The sequence below is a fragment of the Oncorhynchus mykiss genome, chromosome 6 (genome assembly GCF_057628025.1).
Source record: "Oncorhynchus mykiss isolate SJ-2025 chromosome 6, ASM5762802v1, whole genome shotgun sequence".
NCBI classification, from domain to species: domain Eukaryota; kingdom Metazoa; phylum Chordata; class Actinopteri; order Salmoniformes; family Salmonidae; genus Oncorhynchus; species Oncorhynchus mykiss.
Window position 1 is genome coordinate 23,140,001 of NC_143027.1, and position 16,908 is coordinate 23,156,908.

Sequence of the window (16,908 nt, forward strand, 5' to 3'; positions counted from 1 at the left end):
TCTTCTGTTCGTCTGCTAAATAATCATCACTTATTCAAGCCATAGGCTATAGGCTACCGTTGGATAGCCTACTTGATTGACTGTTTGTTATTTCTCTTTTAGATAATAGCCCAGTCAGAACAACTTGACGCGTATTTATTATAGTCTGAGTCTACCAATGACGTTATCATGTAATCTATTTAGGCTATTGTTCATTCCGGTGTTGCACGTTAAAACATATGTGTAAAATCATGATAGTCTGTTTGGCAGACAGTTTATATTGACTTGGTTATCACAAAGTTGTCAATGATCCTGTTTTACAAACTTGTCTAGTAAATTGACAAATAGTTTTACAACCTATTAGGCTACTGACATACGACTATAGCGTTTTTTATTAACCTTTTCAATTGTATTTCTGTAAGACTTGACATCACTAAAAAGCCAGAGTGTTGACGATGTAATTCGCTTATCTGTGCGTCTCGGTACAGATGTTTATAGCCCCTTCCTCTCATCTCGAGCCGCATTGTGAGCACAAGGCTATTCGGGCAAGGACTGTTGTAATTGTATTCCTCGCTAATGTTTGTAAATCAGGCTCGGCCAGCGCAAAAGCACAGTCTCTACTGTATGATTGATGTTCTGTAATATGAGAAATGACTGGAGCATGGCAAGCCAGGTCCCGCGGAAAAGCCTGCCGAAAAGAAATCTGATCTGTTCTGGGTTGTCTTGTGTGGCCGGTTGTTATTGTGCCCCCCAATCGCTGGACTACTCATTTAATCAGTGATGCAAAGGGCGAGTTAAGCTACTATGTAGCTATAGGCTACGTCGAGATTCATTTACGTCTTTTCTCTTACAAAATAGCATGTTTTTACATAATTCGTTTGCTGCAATCCTGGCATTAGTGGCCAATGCTTAGAATCAAATTGCCAACTTCTCATTTTTTCAGGTTTGAGTCGAATAAATCAATTTGCACATTACTGTTTTTCTACCTGAATGAGGCCTGACACCTCAAAATAGTGTTTCCAACCAAAATATCTAAATATCTATCAAGTCTATGATTTAACGTAGCGGGAGGCCACTGATATTCTGTTTGACAAAGTCATTCATGTTCATAATGTAACGTTGAAAATGATAACATGATTAAATTACTGTTAACTGAATAATGCAATATTACTCAAAAGAAACATCTTGAAAAATCCCAATATTGATGTCAGTCATATGTTGGAGTTTATATAGTAGGCTAAAGTGAACATTTATAGAATCTATAGAAATTACTATAAAACTTATATCTACATGGCCTTCAGGGCCTACAGCCTGAATTAAAAATGTATTAAATCGGGGTTTTCTACACACAATGACAAAGTGAAAACATGTTTGCAAATTAATTGAAAATGAAATACAGAAATATCTAATTTACATAAGTATTCACACCCCTGAGTCAATACATGTTAGAATCACCTTTAGCACAGATTACAGCTGTTAGTCTTTCTGGGTATGTCTCTAAGCCTGGATTGTGCAATATTTGCACATTATTCTTTTCAACATTCTTCAAGCTCTGTCAAATTGGTTGTTGATCATTGCTGGACAACCATTTTCAAGTGTTGTCATAGATTTTCAAGCAGATTTATGTCAAAACTGTAACTCAGGAACATTAATTGTCTCCATGGTAAGCAACTCCAGTGTAGATTTGGCCTTAGGTTATTGTTTTAGGTTATTGTCCTGCTGAAAGTGAATTCATCTCCCAGTGTGGAAAGCAGACTGAACCAGGTTTTCCTCTAGGATTTTGCCTGTGCTTAGCTCCATTCAATTTATTTTTTGTCCTTAACTATTACAAGAATACCCATAACATGACACAGCCAGATATTATGCTTGACAATATGGCGAGTGGCACTCAGCAGTGTGCTGTATTGGATTTTCCCCAAACATCACACTTTGTATTCAGGCATATTCATAATTGCTTTGTCACATTATTTTCAATATTACTTTAATGCCATGTTGCAGACAGGATGCATGTTTAGGAATATTTGTATTCTGTACAGGCTTCATTATTTTCGCTCTGTCAATTAGGTTAATATTGTGGAGTAACAACAATGTTTTTGATCCATTCTCAGTTTTCTGAACACCATTGGCCTCATAGTAAAATCCCTTCCCCTCCGTCAACAGAGTTAGGAAGGACACCTGTATCTGTGTAGTGACTGGGTGTATTGATATACCATCCAAAGTGTACTTAATAACTTCACCATGCTCAAAGGGATATTCAGTGTCTGTTTTATTTTTAATCTACCAATCAGAGCCCTTCCTTGCGAGGCATTGGAAAACCTCCCTGGTCTTTGTGGTTAAATCTGTGTTTGAAATTCACTGCTTGACTGAGGGACCTTTTACAGATAATTGTATGTCTGGGGTACAGAGATATGAGCTAGTCATTCAAAAACCACGTTAAACACTATTATTGCATGAGTGCATGCAACTTATTATGTGGCTTGTTAAGCAAATGTTTACTCCTGAACTTATTTAGGCTTTCCATAAGAAAGTGGTTGAATACTTATTGACTCAAGACATTTCAGATTTTCATTTTTAATGAATTTGTGTGTGAACTTAATTTCTGTGGTAGAATAGTCAGAGATGGCTGATTCACCGCGACCCCTAACAAAAAGAGAACAGGTCAAGTGAGCATTGAGGTGGAGTGACCTTGGTTCCCGCTGGCCGCAGGTCACACGGCCATTGCCAGTGTAATCATTCACCCCAGCCAGATGGCATTTCCGTGGGCGACCATGGAAAGGACGGGTCAGGAGATGTCCTGCCAGGTCCTGCCGGGCCCAAGCCAAGTCTTAGCCAATAGCGAGAACGCCCAGTAATCAGGATATCATTCAGCCAGTAGGGAGCATTCTCAGACCCAGGTGACAAAAAGGTGAGGTCAGACTACAAGAGGACACAGTTTACGAAGTTATTACATTGTAATAACATTGTATATTGTTTTCACAATATAAAGCACACTTTAGCTTTCCAAAATATCATAGAGGAATCATCATGTGTTTAGAAGATAATTTTTTAAAGTAATCAACCTTCATCAGGTACATTTTGAAGTGTAACGCAATGTGTTTTATCAGAGTTCCAGGTAACCTTGTCCAAATGTAGACACCAACTATAGCTTCAAATCATTACTGTGCTCCCAGTTTATATAAAATACATTTGAGAATCCCCCTGTTGTCTTATAGTGATGGAATGCTGTGTTCATTATATATGGTTTAAAAGCAATGCACTTATTTGATGGTATTTTCCAGACCCACACATCTCCATACTCTTCTCTCCATCATTCTCTGAGGCAGTGAGTTTAGATCAGGAACGAAAGGCTGTGATTGTATACATTTAGCATGACTCAGGCGATCCCGTGTCAGCTCTAATCCACAGACAGAGACAACAGTATTGCCAAACAGTGAAATTGCTTTTCAGCCTGTGAGCCTGGCTGCCGCTGCTACCAGCCTGCTCTCTCTGTGTGCCGTTTGCCGGCTGCTCCCGCCCCCCTAAACCCAACCCTGCAATCTCAAATTGGCTGTGAAAACAGGTCTCTCATTCCCTTTCATTCATGCTTTAATAGATTTGTTTCTCGTTATTGTTTTTGTCACATAAGGCCCTACCATCATTTCATAATTTACCGGAAATGCCAGGTCTAGGGCACTATAGGGTGGAGGGGAGGGTTAGGGTTTGTGTCCTGAGAAAGCTTTGTCCAATATGACTGAGTGATCTATAAAGGAGGAGAGGGGGAAATAGCTCTAGAGGCAGCCATTGATAGCCTCAACCACAAACAGCATGGGCAACCCAGGGAGGCAGCATGAGCAACCCAGGGAGGCAGCATGGGTGGAGACAGAGCCCCAGGGTATGAAATAGGAAAATGCACACAGACCGACACGCTCATGCACACACATACACGCTTGTGTGTAGGCATGTGGACACGTACCTCCTCCATAGGGTACATATTAATCACATAAGGACAGCCATACTCATACATGCACATGTAATGCAAACGTGTAGATTGTCTTTATTGACTCACTCCCACATACAAACGTATGCAGAGTCAGAGATGGATACCAAGCTGACCTAAATTTATACTCGAGTAAAGAGAAGATAGGTCCATCCTTTTAGACCTGCAATCTCCTCTTTGACAGACCTTTCCAAACAAAGCCACAGTGGATTAAGCATGGTTTTTAGAAGCAGTGGGACTGAAGCTGCAGCCTCATCACCACAGGTCTGTGTTGCATCCATGCCCTGCTAGATAAACATTCTTCAAACATGCTTTCACACCTCCTCATTGGGAGATAACGGACGGGAGACTTCTGCCATGGTCTCATTTACCATAAGCCCCTTCTTATTCTTTGACAGTGAGAAGGACAGGAAATAAGAAAGGAGAGAGCTTTTACAGAACTAGCTGGGGTAAATTGAGTTGTGAAATCCAGGAGCCATAACCCGGGTATATAAAACGCAGGCAACATTAGAGAGAGAAGTGAAACAGACTTCAGCATTAAGCTGTTTAACCTCTCTGTGTAGCATTAGTGGTAGAGACTTCAAAGCAGATGCTTCATCGTTTGGAGTGGAATTATAAATGGGTTTAGAGACAGCTACGGTGAGCATTCACACAGAAAGAGTAGACCTGTCATTAATGTCAGCTTAATCACTTTGACCTTCCTTCGAGCAGATTTCCATACCCATCCGCATTCGTTTTACCTCATTCATGCCCCTGTTCGCAGGATAAGTACTGCAGTTTGATATGGGTGTGTGATGATGTCTTTGTAATGATGATGAGTTCTTGCGTTCACGGAACTAGTCATAGGCTTTCTTCTTTGAACAGTGTGAGAACATTTCTAACAAGGAAATACATTGAGATATTGTTATTAAGAAACATGGATTTGTTTTTGATCATCTGTTTATGACCCTCTGTATTCTTCTCAGGTGTCTCACCCTCTGCTAAAGCATTCAGCCTTACCTAAATGTCCTATCCAAAGCCTGCACCCCAATTTTGAAGCAGTAATCCCCCTTGGTAGTTGACAGTGCTTCATCGCAAAAGGCATGTGCTATTTCACAGTCCTGTTTTTTATATTTTTATTCTGCTCTCCCTAGGCTGAAGCAATTGCTTTGCAGGAGTAAATAACCAGCTTTAACAAAACTTCAGGGACACATTAGTCTGCAGGATGAAGGCTCCATGGCGGCAGGCTCCTCTTCCACAGCAGTCGGCCAGGCAGGCAGGCAGGCCAGGCAGGCAGGCCAGGGGAGGTGGAAGATTCAGCGGGAGAGGTAGTGGCTCATCGGTATGGGTATAAAGCGGTCCCTTCTCCCTGCTGGCAGCCAGTTCCCTACCCAGTGAGTCCATATTGAGTTGTGTATCTCTACAGCGGCCGCTCTTTATTTGTTTTGATTGTCTGACAGCACTGCAGACGTATTGAGCACCAGCCTTTCTTGTTCATTTTACTGAGCATATATTGAATCCCCTCCATTTTCCTCCCTTTTCTCTCTTTCTCGTCCCTCTTCCAGCCTTTCTCTGCTGTATTTGGCAGGGCTTCAGTGGCTGTAATTTATCCCCCTATTGTCCATTTTGTCCTCAGGGATAGAAAGGAGACCCTGGTTTTTGTGTGAGCGCTAGGTTTTATACATTGTATGATGTGTGGTGAGGATGCTAGCAGGCCTGTTCTGTTGTGCAGTGGAGGTGTGGATAGTGTGGAGGGTGCTCCTGGGCCCCTAAGCTCTTGACATCAATGCCTCCCTGCTCTTCTCAAGGGTCTTTGGGGATCCCTGGCGGTCTTATGTGTCATTGCTCAGAGTGTTTACTAGAAAGGAGGTATATGGTGGACTCTACGTCGCACACCTTTCTAGGGCTCATTTGTCCTCATTTTAACAGAAGAGGGAAGAGAAAATATGGCCCCTTTATTTCTGTGTTTAAAAAAAAAAATCAAAACAGCTTTTTTATTTCTAAGCAGATGTCCTCTGTTTTATCAAAATGATACAAAAGGTGTGTTACAATATAAACCGATGAATCAGGCTTGTTATTTTAGCCAGTCCTGTCTTTGTGCAGCTGCTATCATGCTCCAGAGAGAGAAGAGAGAGCAAGTCTATCTCTCCATCCAGACCACTGTTACCCTGCCGTCGCTACTGCTCTTGTCATATCTCTTCTTTGGTAATTTCTGCATCTCTTCAACACCATAAGGAAAATGCATTTGTCTTGTCTCTGTACTTCCAGCTAAATAAAAGCTGAAAGGATAGTTCGGTATTTTGAAATACCGAGGTAGTTTTGCGAGTCAATGCTAACTAGCATTAGCGCAATGACTGGAAGTCTTGCTAGTTAGCAGTTAGCATCTTCCTTCAAACTAACACATTTCTTTAGGTTGTGGTAACATGGTGGGGACATGACAAAAGATATGTTCCCAAAACAAAAAAACTGTCCAGTTGTGCTGATGATTACAATGTTTGTATTAGGTTGAAAAAACAATCCCCTGACATTGCAAGAATGTTCCCAGAACACATTTTTTTTATGTTATTTTATTGTTCCTTTAGGTTGTGGGAACATAGGAACATTGTAGGGACATTACAAGAGATAGGTTCCCAAAACACAACATCTGATGACATTCCTACAATGGTTGTATCAGGCATAGGAGGTTGGCAGCACCTTAATTGGGGAGGATGGGCTCGTGGTAATGGCTGGAGCAGAAAGAGTGGAATGGTGGAGTGTGATCCCTGGAGTGTGATCCCTGGAGTGTGATCCCTGGAGTGTGATCCCTGGAGTGTGATCCCTGGAGTGTGATCCCTGGAGTGTGATCCCTGGAATTGTTACACTGCGCCTGCTGGGATGAAACTAACACAAATATAAAGCTGTTTACACCTTTACTCTGACTTCCAGGTTCTTTGTCTAGAAAAATAAGTATCCTTTATTATTTCTTACTCTACAAATGTTTTTTATATCCTGTAAAGTTTGGCTGTTTAGATTTTTATTAGTAGCCTACAGGGCTTGAAGATGGCAGTTCGCAGGTTCAATCCTACTTGATTACCATTCTTTTAAAAAGCTCCAGCTATGCCTGGACAGTACCCTTATAAAATATAATCATGTAAGAAGATTGAAATGCCATTTCTTTAAATGTTTGGCAACTTCAGATACTGTTACATTACACATCAATATTAGCAGAACATTGCAGCAATGTGTTTAGAACTACTCCCATTATTGTTGAAGTATTTTTTTAGAACAATTCTCGATCGTCATAACCTTAATACTTTTAGAAGCGTCTTGCAGGAACGTTTCTTGTTTGTTGTTATAGGTGTTAGTTGTAATATCTTCAACATGAACGGAATATTCCGGGAACTTCTATTGCTCCAGCACTTTATTGCTGGAGTATGTTCAGGGAATGTTATTAGAACCATCATAATGTCACACTATAACTTTATGAGACCATTGTAGGAATATTCCCTGCTTGTTGTTATGTGTGTTTTGAATAACATATCCATCAACATTAGCAGAACGTTCCTGTCATGTTTCCTCAGAACCACTTCTATTGCTCCCACATTTTGTCGCGGCAGTATGAACATTACCGGAACATTATGTAATTACATTCCCTGGCAACCTAATGAGAAAGTTAGGGGAATGTTCTGTGGTCTTTTTTACAGATGTTGTGACTAACATTTTAGTGAATGTTAGGATATTCCAAGGATATTGAATAAACCATTTTTATATTTGGTGATCAAAAACATTCTTTGAATGTTTGTGGGATGTTATCATCCAAACGTTATCATCCAAAACTAGAGCTTAATGGGAATGTTAGCTAATGTTCTGGGAATGTTCCCAGATTGCTGGGTATGTTCTGAGGGATGAGAGAGCAATGTCGCAGACATCAGTTCTTCCCCCCCACATAGCCACGCTCCCCTCTCCCCATTCCTCACGCCTCCGTTTCCATGCAAATGCTTATTTTGGAATCACAACTGATGGCATCCTTCTGTTGTCACTTTCTAATTTATGTTGATGGCGGAGGACGTTGGGGTATTGATTGTGTGTTGCAACTGTGTTCGCAGCTCTGTAATGTAGGCCCCGAGGCAGGCCTCTCTTTTTGCTAGTCTCAAGGTGGCTCCTGAACTCTCTAATCTTAATTAAATATGCACTTTTTCATTGCAACAGGATCACTGTTTTTGCATTATAATGTGGTCACAGAATCCCCCTCTTCAGTTGAAAGAAAAGGACTGTTTAGGTATTTTGAATTGTAATTTTTTTTAAATAAAGGAGAAAAAGAACAAAGAGCTGAATTAAATCGCTCCTTTTCAATTTCCCTTGTTAGTCTCTTACTGCATTCTCCTATAGTTTTTCTCTTTTTTCCAGATTCATTTTATGATAATTTTTTTCCCTCTCACTCTTCTCGGCTGTTTTCCCCAGACAGGTTCTACAGTGTTTTAGAGGGGATGGATTTAATTGCTCTGTGGGGATTGGTTGGCTGTGCCGGGCTCGGCTGTTTAATTAGTGTACCCTGCCGGGATTGGTTTAATGCTTCATGATCTTGAAATTGTCTGATTGTTCAGCCCTCTGGGGACTCTCTCTGCCTACGTAGGCCAGCAGGTTTAGCTAAACGTTGCTCTAGGCTTCTACAGGATGGGACTGGAGGAAGAAAACCCCGAAGAGAAGAGCAGGAATAGGGAGGCAAAGATGGCGGATAAATGAAGATAGTTCACTCAGGCTGTTTACCATTTTTTTTTATTTATTGTAAGTTCCTGTCTACTTCAGGGGGTGGCCCTCCCATGAACACCAATGCGACAGCAGCTGGGTCTGGTCTATGTAGTTCATTGACTTCCATTTGAAACAGAAAAATGTGGGCGTGGGATGTCTCGCTTTCTCTTCCGTCTCTAGGGAGGTTTAAACCTGAGGGCCAGCGCCTATATTATGACACACCAGTGGACCAGTGGATTGCTGAATAGGGCAGCATTTAAAGTGCATCCCTTACCCTAGGTGCTCTCTCTCCTCACATCAGGAGTTGTAGCTTTAGGCAGCATGACTGTCTTTGCACAGAAGATGAGTTCATGTTGCTCTCAAATTGCATGCCTGTGGATGAATGTTAAATATAGCACATGCTCATTAGCCATAGCCATATTACACACAAAACATCTTGTGATTTGCATATTTCCAACTGGTTTGCAATTCTTGTGTATAAAAGGATTATTTAGAACACATTTGACATTGGTTGTTGTATTTTGTCGACTTCTGTTTTCAGTGTTTTGAATGATCATAGTGCATCTCCCCCACCTTGTTTTTCATTGTTATGACATCCCCATCAGGAGAGCCCATGTGGATCTCTAAGTTATGTGCATAGTCAGTCACCTTGAGGGACAGAGCTGTGGAAATTACATTTGTGTAAATAAGAGAGGGGTCTGTGTGTCCTCTCTACCCTGCCATGGGATGCCCTTGGTTTGGTTCAATCATGGCAGAGATGTTGACCTCAACAGTAAATGTGCTTGGCATCAGATGCAGGATAAGCAGAGAGCAGTGGTTGGGAGTGGGAGTACATATGCCTATTGAAGGCTAAACTCATTCCGCCTCATCAGACCTATCGAGCACACTCTCTCTTAAAGAACCCAACCTTGAAGTTCATGAATCTATTTTGGATGATATTATAAATATGCTTCTTTAACCCCAGCCTGGACTTGATTATCTTTTTGTCCTCTCAATTGACGATGGCTTGGTGCTTGGGTATACTGTTGATTACTTTTCACCAGTTTGTAAATCTGAATTTACTCCCCTCTCTGTCGGTGCTACTTTGCCTAGATGTGTTTTGCTGTTGTTGATTGGCTTGTCTCTGGACTACACAGGAGGTTGTGCTCTCCTGTGCCTGTTTTTCCTGTAGTGCTTATCCCTTAGATAGATTGGGCGGATGCACTACATACAGGTCTGGGCATCTCCAGTCCTCGGGGGCCTGATTGGTGTCACACTTTCCCCCCATCCCTAGCAAACACACCTGATTTAAACTAATAGCATTTTTAACTGAAGATCATGATTAGTTGATTATTTGAGTCAGGTGTGTTAGCTGGGGCTGGGGCAAAAATGTGACACCAATCAGGCCCCCGATTGTAGTTGCCCAGGCCTGCGTGACACAACATGATCACCAAGGTGATAGAAGAACTCATGGCAACAGAGCGGTTGCCAAGAGTGTTCCCCACCCTTGTGCCTTACCCTCTCAGGGAGAGATGCCCTGATTACTGAATGACTCTCTGCCTGAGGAGGCTGGTGGAAGGAGCTATAGGAGAACAGGCTCATTGTAATGGCTGGAATGGAATAAATGGAACGGTATCAAACATATGGAAACCACATGTTTGACAGCGTTCCATTTATTCCATTCCAGCCATTACAATGAGCCCGACCTCCTTTAGCTCCTCCCTCAAGTTTCCACTGTTCTCTACCGTGGTGGAGGTGCCACTGTAGTGGTTTTAGTTGTCTGTGTGATGATAAGGGGGTAAGTGTATGTAGTCACTAATCAAGGGGGCTCTGTAGGCGAGCTTAGAATTCCTCCTAGTGATTGTGAATTGAAGAGGTATCCCCTCATTTGATGTATTCAGTTGTTTATGATGTGAAGTGAACTCTCTGTCTTCACCTGAGGGATTTTCTATTTAGATAGCATGTTGTGGTAGACAGCGCCATCAAAACATATAGCAAATCCCAGTACATATCACCAGCAGCCGAGAGGGTCATTGTTTCATTTGGTTTATGTGGTGGTTGAAATATGGATGCACCCAGTGTAACCATGTGTGGATCCATGGCGAAAGTCAATTACACCAGCTTATTACAAATGCCCCCAAAGAGTTAATGTTCTGGCACTAGTTTTCCTTTAGAGATAAAAAATATTAGTGGACCCAGGCCACACCCCCATAGCCTTTTGGGAAGGGTGTGAGCCCAGCGTCCGTCTAGACGTGCGACATCATTAACCCGCTGTGACCTCAGCCACTGATGAATTCTCTCTTACATCCCCTGCAGCCCTATGCTACGGCCCCTCCTCCCTCCACGGGTGACTCCGCTGGGACCCAGGGCTCCTCTGGACAGGCCATTAGAGCCACTACCCCTTTCTGCCACGCATAAATAGACAAGGTGGCCGTAGCCTCTGCTAGACTACTGAATAATTCAGGGCGTCTGGGCCGTGTCTGGTCCCGGGGCGCTAGGGGACGGGTGCTGCTGGGGTGCTGTGTGGAGGTGCAGGGGTTAATAACAGGTCTGTGTCAGCTGCTGCCCCACCACCACCTCCACTCCACCTTATCCCACATATGAAAGAATCCTGTTCAGTTGATTAGAATTTTCTAAATGGATCAATTTTTAATCAGTGGAGCATCTGACTACGGTCAATATAATTGTCGCTGGGAAGACAGTTGCCAGACAGCTGTCTTTATTTACAGGAATGTTTTTTTTTCTGTATGCAGATCCAGAGACAGGAAACATCTAAGTCAGGCTACTGCACCACTGCAGTCATGGGTCTGTCTTGCTTTGGCCTTTTGATACTTATCTGTAAGAGCAAAATTGTTATATTCAGGTCCCAGCAAATCCTCCTCATTCCAGTCTTTCCATATTGTGGGTGTCTACTTCTGTAGGAACACAGTAGTGGACAGTTATTGTTATGTCTGTGTTAGTCCAATAGAGAGGGCCTTATCATAGCTGCCTTGGCTTCTCTCTCCCATTTGCATGCGCATAAACGTTGAGTAGTAGTGTGGAGCCAGTGAACTAGCTGTAATACTGCCATGAAATTTTCATAGGGCCATGGGGAGACTCTAACATGTTAAATAATGAGAGGCCTATAAACCCTACGTTCAATGCCCACTCCACAACAGCTGTCAGGATCTAGTTATGACTCAATATCTGCAGAGAAATATGAGTTATATATGTTTTTCATTTCTTTGATCTGTTATTATCATTCCTCTTTTCTCAACTGCCCTCATATTGTCTCTGTGTATCTCTGTGTGTCTCTGTGTGTCTCTGTGTGTCTCTGTGTCTAAGGATGCTTCAGCATTTTGATCAGGTGTACAAAATATTCTTTGTATGTCCTTTATTATTATCCACCATGTGCTACTCATAGTAGATGTGGTAGTAATATGTAGTATTATGTAGTAATATGGTTTTGTGCAAAGTTACACAAAAGGGTGGCAGGTAGCCTAGCGGTTAAGAGCGTTGGGCCAGTAACCGAGCCAACTAGGTGAAAAATCTGTTGATGTGCCCTTAAGCAAGGCACTTAACACTAATTGCACCTGCAAGTTGCTCTGGAAAAGAATATCTGCTAAATGACTAAAATGTAGTTGGTATCACTTTAAAAATGCCTTTCTTACTTACTTGGGAAGATGTTTTTGAGTCTTTGTGCCATGATGCCAAAAGGGTTCATTTCCTCCATTTGCTCTCTGATTATACAACTGTGGAATCTGGGCTAGCTTTTGAATTCCACGCTGATTGCATGCCTGTAGCAAACACACTTTCTGAGTTTTTCTTTTAAAGCCTCCTTTAAAACCTCCTAACGTTGTACTTTTTTGCCAATATTGAGACACCATTTACTGAAATAGACAAATTCACGATATGTGTTTTTGATGTAGGGTCTGAAACAGACATTTCAAAATGTAACCTTAGGAAAGGTATGTGACATACAGTCTGTTCATTGTGCACTGTATTTTGAATGCATCTCTCAAGCCTATCTAATATGCTGACTATCAATTTGATTGTCAACTCCTATTTGTATACATTCTAGAGCACACTGTCCCACTGGGCAAAAACTGGTTGAATCAATGCAATTTCATTCAAAAAAGTCTGATGACGGCCTCCTGTGGTCTAAGGCACTGCATTGCAGTGCTAGCTGTGCCACCAGAGACTCTGGGTTCGAGCCCAGGCTCTGTCGCAGCCGTCCGCGACCGGGAGGTCCATGGGGCGACGCACAATTGGCCTAGCGTCGTCCGGGTTAGGGAGGGTTTGGCCAGTAGGGATATCCTTGTCTCATCGCTCACTAGTGACTCCTGTGCACGGTGTTTCCTTCGACACATTGGTGCGGCTGGCTTCCGGGTTGGATGTGTGCTGTGTTAAGAAGCATTGCGGCTTGGTTGGGTTGTGTTTCGGAGGACGCATGGCTTTCGACCTTCGTCTCTCCCGAGCCCGGGAGTTGTAGCGATGAGACAAGATACCACGAAAAGGGGGTACAATTTAAAAAAGAAAGTCTGATGACTTTGAATCAGTGTGGAAAACTGCTTGCATTTGCAGAAAGTCATCAACTTAAGGGAATTTGGTCATTTTTCTTCACCCAACTTTGAACCTAAATCTAATGACATGGTGACATTGTTTGTTGATTTCACTTTGAATTCAAGTTAGTTTACAATTCAACCAAATGTAAATCAAACTAAATGTTGAACTAATGTCTGTGCCCAGTGGGGTGTCTCTTCCCACCACGTCACTGTTCATGTTTTGTTCCTCTCTTGTGCACCAGCAGTGTCTCCATTGTCTGTTTGTCTGCTTAATATGCAAAGGCAGTCTTTCAGGGAGTCATTTTGGACCAGTGTAAACGAACTAGCCACAATGATTAGCTTGGGCTGGGAAGCAAGTGTCCATCAGTGCATCTAAATTCATTTTGAGCTCATCAACCCGCACTGCACCGGCCCTGAGACTGAAATGACAGAGCATTCTTCAGACATTACCATGAGTGTAAAAATAAAAGTCAATGTACTCCAAAGCAATATTTCCATGCTTATTTCATGCATGGATTAATAGTCCATTGAATGGCATCTGTATTTTTAATAAATGCATGTACTGTATTATGCTTTTTATGGTGGGATTGATTCATTGATTACATATCATTTTACCGGTAAAAAGCATTTACACAAAGATACAAACACAGTACATTGTCATAACAACAGCATGTGAAAGCATTAGACAGAGGGTCAGGTGGTTTGTCTTATTTACCATCTTGCCAATGGTGGCGTTTTTTTCATAATATTGAAAAGAGAGGAGCCGGTGCTTGACTTTACGACAAGTATATTTGTCTGAATTTACACAGCCAGTAAACAGTCAGTTTTGTTAGTTTGTATTCATATGCAAGCAAAGCGTGCTTCAGGGTGGCAGCATCAACGTCTCCAAGGAAATATCAGCATCATTTATTGGAACCTTTTTTTATCTTCAGTTCAATAGGAGGAGTCTGAGGGACTATCTGGAGGAGTCTGAGGGACTATCTGGAGGAGTCTGAGGGACTATCTGGAGGAGGTGGCGCCTGGCTTGGCATCAGCCTCAATGACAAGCTCTTATTTACCGTCCAGATCTATGACTCATTTTATGTACCTAATCGTAAAGCACTGAAATTTATCAGAGGGAATGGGCCAGTGGGGAATACCCCAGGAGACACACTGATTGACCCCCCTTTGGAAAAGGTAGATACTGTAAATTACAATATGTTTACTACATGGGCATCTTTGGAGAAATTGACTCAACTCTGTATTCAAGAAGACATAAGACAAAGGTCTAAGACCACCTAACTAGCCTAAAGTATCATGCTCAATTCAATAAATGCTAGCAAAACCTGCCACCTGCTCCATTTTCGTTCACTGGTTTGGTGTAATTTTTACACAAGAAATTAAAATAAGAAATAAGAAGAACACAACAAAGTAAGAAGCTGAATAGGGTGTCAGCTTCAATACCATATTTACAATATGCAGGCGTACTGGAGGGATAGAGGTAGATATGTATAGGGGTAAGGTGACTAGGCATCAGCTTATATGATAAACAGAGTAGCAGCATCGTAGATGATTGTGGGTGTGTGTAAAGTCAGTATAAATGTGTGTGCATGTTATATGTGTCAGTGAGTGTGTAGAGTCCTGTGAGTGTGCATATAGACAGTGCAAAAATAAAACACAATACAAGGGTTAAGTCAGATAGTCCGTGTAGCCATTCTGTTAGCTATTTAGCAGTCTTATGGCTTGGAGATGGAAGCTGTTCAGGACCTTGTTGGTGTCCGGTACCGCTTGACGTGCGGAAGCAGAGAGAACAGTCTATGGCTTGAGTCTTTAAAGATTTTCCAGCCCTTCCCTTCAAACCGCCTGGTATAGAGGTCCTGGATGGCAGGGAGCTTGGCCCCAGTGATGTACTGGGCCATCCGCACCACAATTTGTAGCGATCGAGGACAGTGCTGTTGTCGTACCAAGCAGTGATGCAGCCAGTCAAGATGCTCTCAATGGTGCAGCTGTAGAACTTTTGGAGGATTTGAGTGCCCATGCCAAATATTTTCACCTTCCTGAGGGGGAAGATGCACTGTGTGAGTGGACCATTTTAAGTCCTTAGTGATTTGGACACAGAGGAACTTGAAGGCCTATCACCATTGTGTCGTCAGCAAACTTGATGATGTTGGAGTCATGCGTAGCCACGCAGTCGTGGGTGAACATGGAGTACAGGAGGGGACTAATTAAACACCCCTGTGGTGCCCCTGTGTTGAGGGTCAATGGCGGAGGTGATGTTGCCTACCCTCACCACCTGGGGTTGGCCCGTCAGAAAGTCCAGGATCCAGTTGCAGAGGGAGTTGTTAAGTCCAAGGGGCCTAAGCTTGGTAATGAGCTTGAAGGGGACAATGGTGTTGAACGATGAGCTGTAGTCTATGAACAGTATTCTCACCAGTGGCGGTGTAGTCATTAGTCCAACAGTTGCAAATTAGAGTTTCTATTGAACAAATTCAGGTATGTTTATCCCCATTTTCTTCCGTTTGCCTCCGTTTAAGAAACTTTTTCAATAGAATCGGCAGAATGAATACACCCCTGATCACACGTAAACACAGTTCACTTTCATAGCAGCCACGTTGTATTCCTTCTAGCGTCTATGCTCTTTCTCCTCTCACCTCTTCCCTTCGCTTGTGGACTTCAATACGCAACACATTAGTTGTATGTGACCAGGTGAAAAACGTTACCAAACCAAACCGCTACACACAGCCTACATCTTTGTCACTATATTAGCTAAAGTAACGTCATAGTCAAGATAGCTAATAGAACTAACGCGTTAGTAAACCCGCTACAATCATGCAGTAAGGTTAGTGTACAGTCAGTAAACAGTTACACAGGCGGGCCCCGGTGGCAATAAATTATTAATACCAGCTAGCTAACATAGCATCCCTCTGTTTGAGCAGGGTATTTCAGGAGGCTAAACTAGCTTGCTGCATTTGCTAGCTAAGTAAGTGAAAGTGAAAAAATGATGAAAAAATCTCTATCGCTTGCTTCTCCTTCATTTTGGAAGACATGAATTTGTTCTAAACTGTTCAACTATTATCTTGCTCTCTCTGAGTCAACTACTCACCACACTTTATACACTGCAGTGCTAGCTAGCTGTAGCTTATGCTTTCAGTACTAGATCAAATATCTGATCCTTTGATTGGGTGGACAACATGTCAGATTATGCTGCAGGAGCTCTGATAGGCTGGAGCGTGTCCTCCAGAAGTGGTCATAATTACTGTGTAAGTCTATGGAATGGGGTGAGAAACATGAGTCTCCTAGGTTTTGTATTGAAGTCAATGTACCCAGAGGAGGATCGAAGCTAGCTGTCCTCTGGCTACACCATGGTGCTACCCTAAATAGTGCTGTGGAGGCTACCGTAGACCTTCTTTGTTTTCATCAGTTATTTGGTGACATGAATATATTTAGTATACTTTTATCTAAAAAGGATAGCTTTTTAAATGTATTACCATTTTTATGAAATTCACTGAAGAGGATGGTCCTCCCCTTCCTCCTGAGGAGCCTCCACTGATTCTCACATAGGTATTCCTCTTATCTAGGTGGGTGAGGGCAGTGTGGAGTGCATTTGAGATTGTGTCATCTATGGATCTGTTGCAAATGCAAATTGAAGTGGTTCTAGGTGTCTGGGATGATGGTGTTGATGTGTGCCATAACCAGCCTTTCAAAGCACATCATGATTTCAGATGTGATTAATGGATTAGCGTG

The 16,908-nt window shown here is 42.3% G+C and overlaps 1 protein-coding gene across 2 annotated transcripts in view; it reads left to right on the top strand.

Annotated features, from left to right (window-relative positions):
• LOC110525518 (homeobox protein cut-like 2) overlaps positions 1 to 16,908 on the top strand; it is a 116,796-nt gene that overhangs the window by 1,023 nt on the left and 98,865 nt on the right. The window lies entirely within an intron of this gene.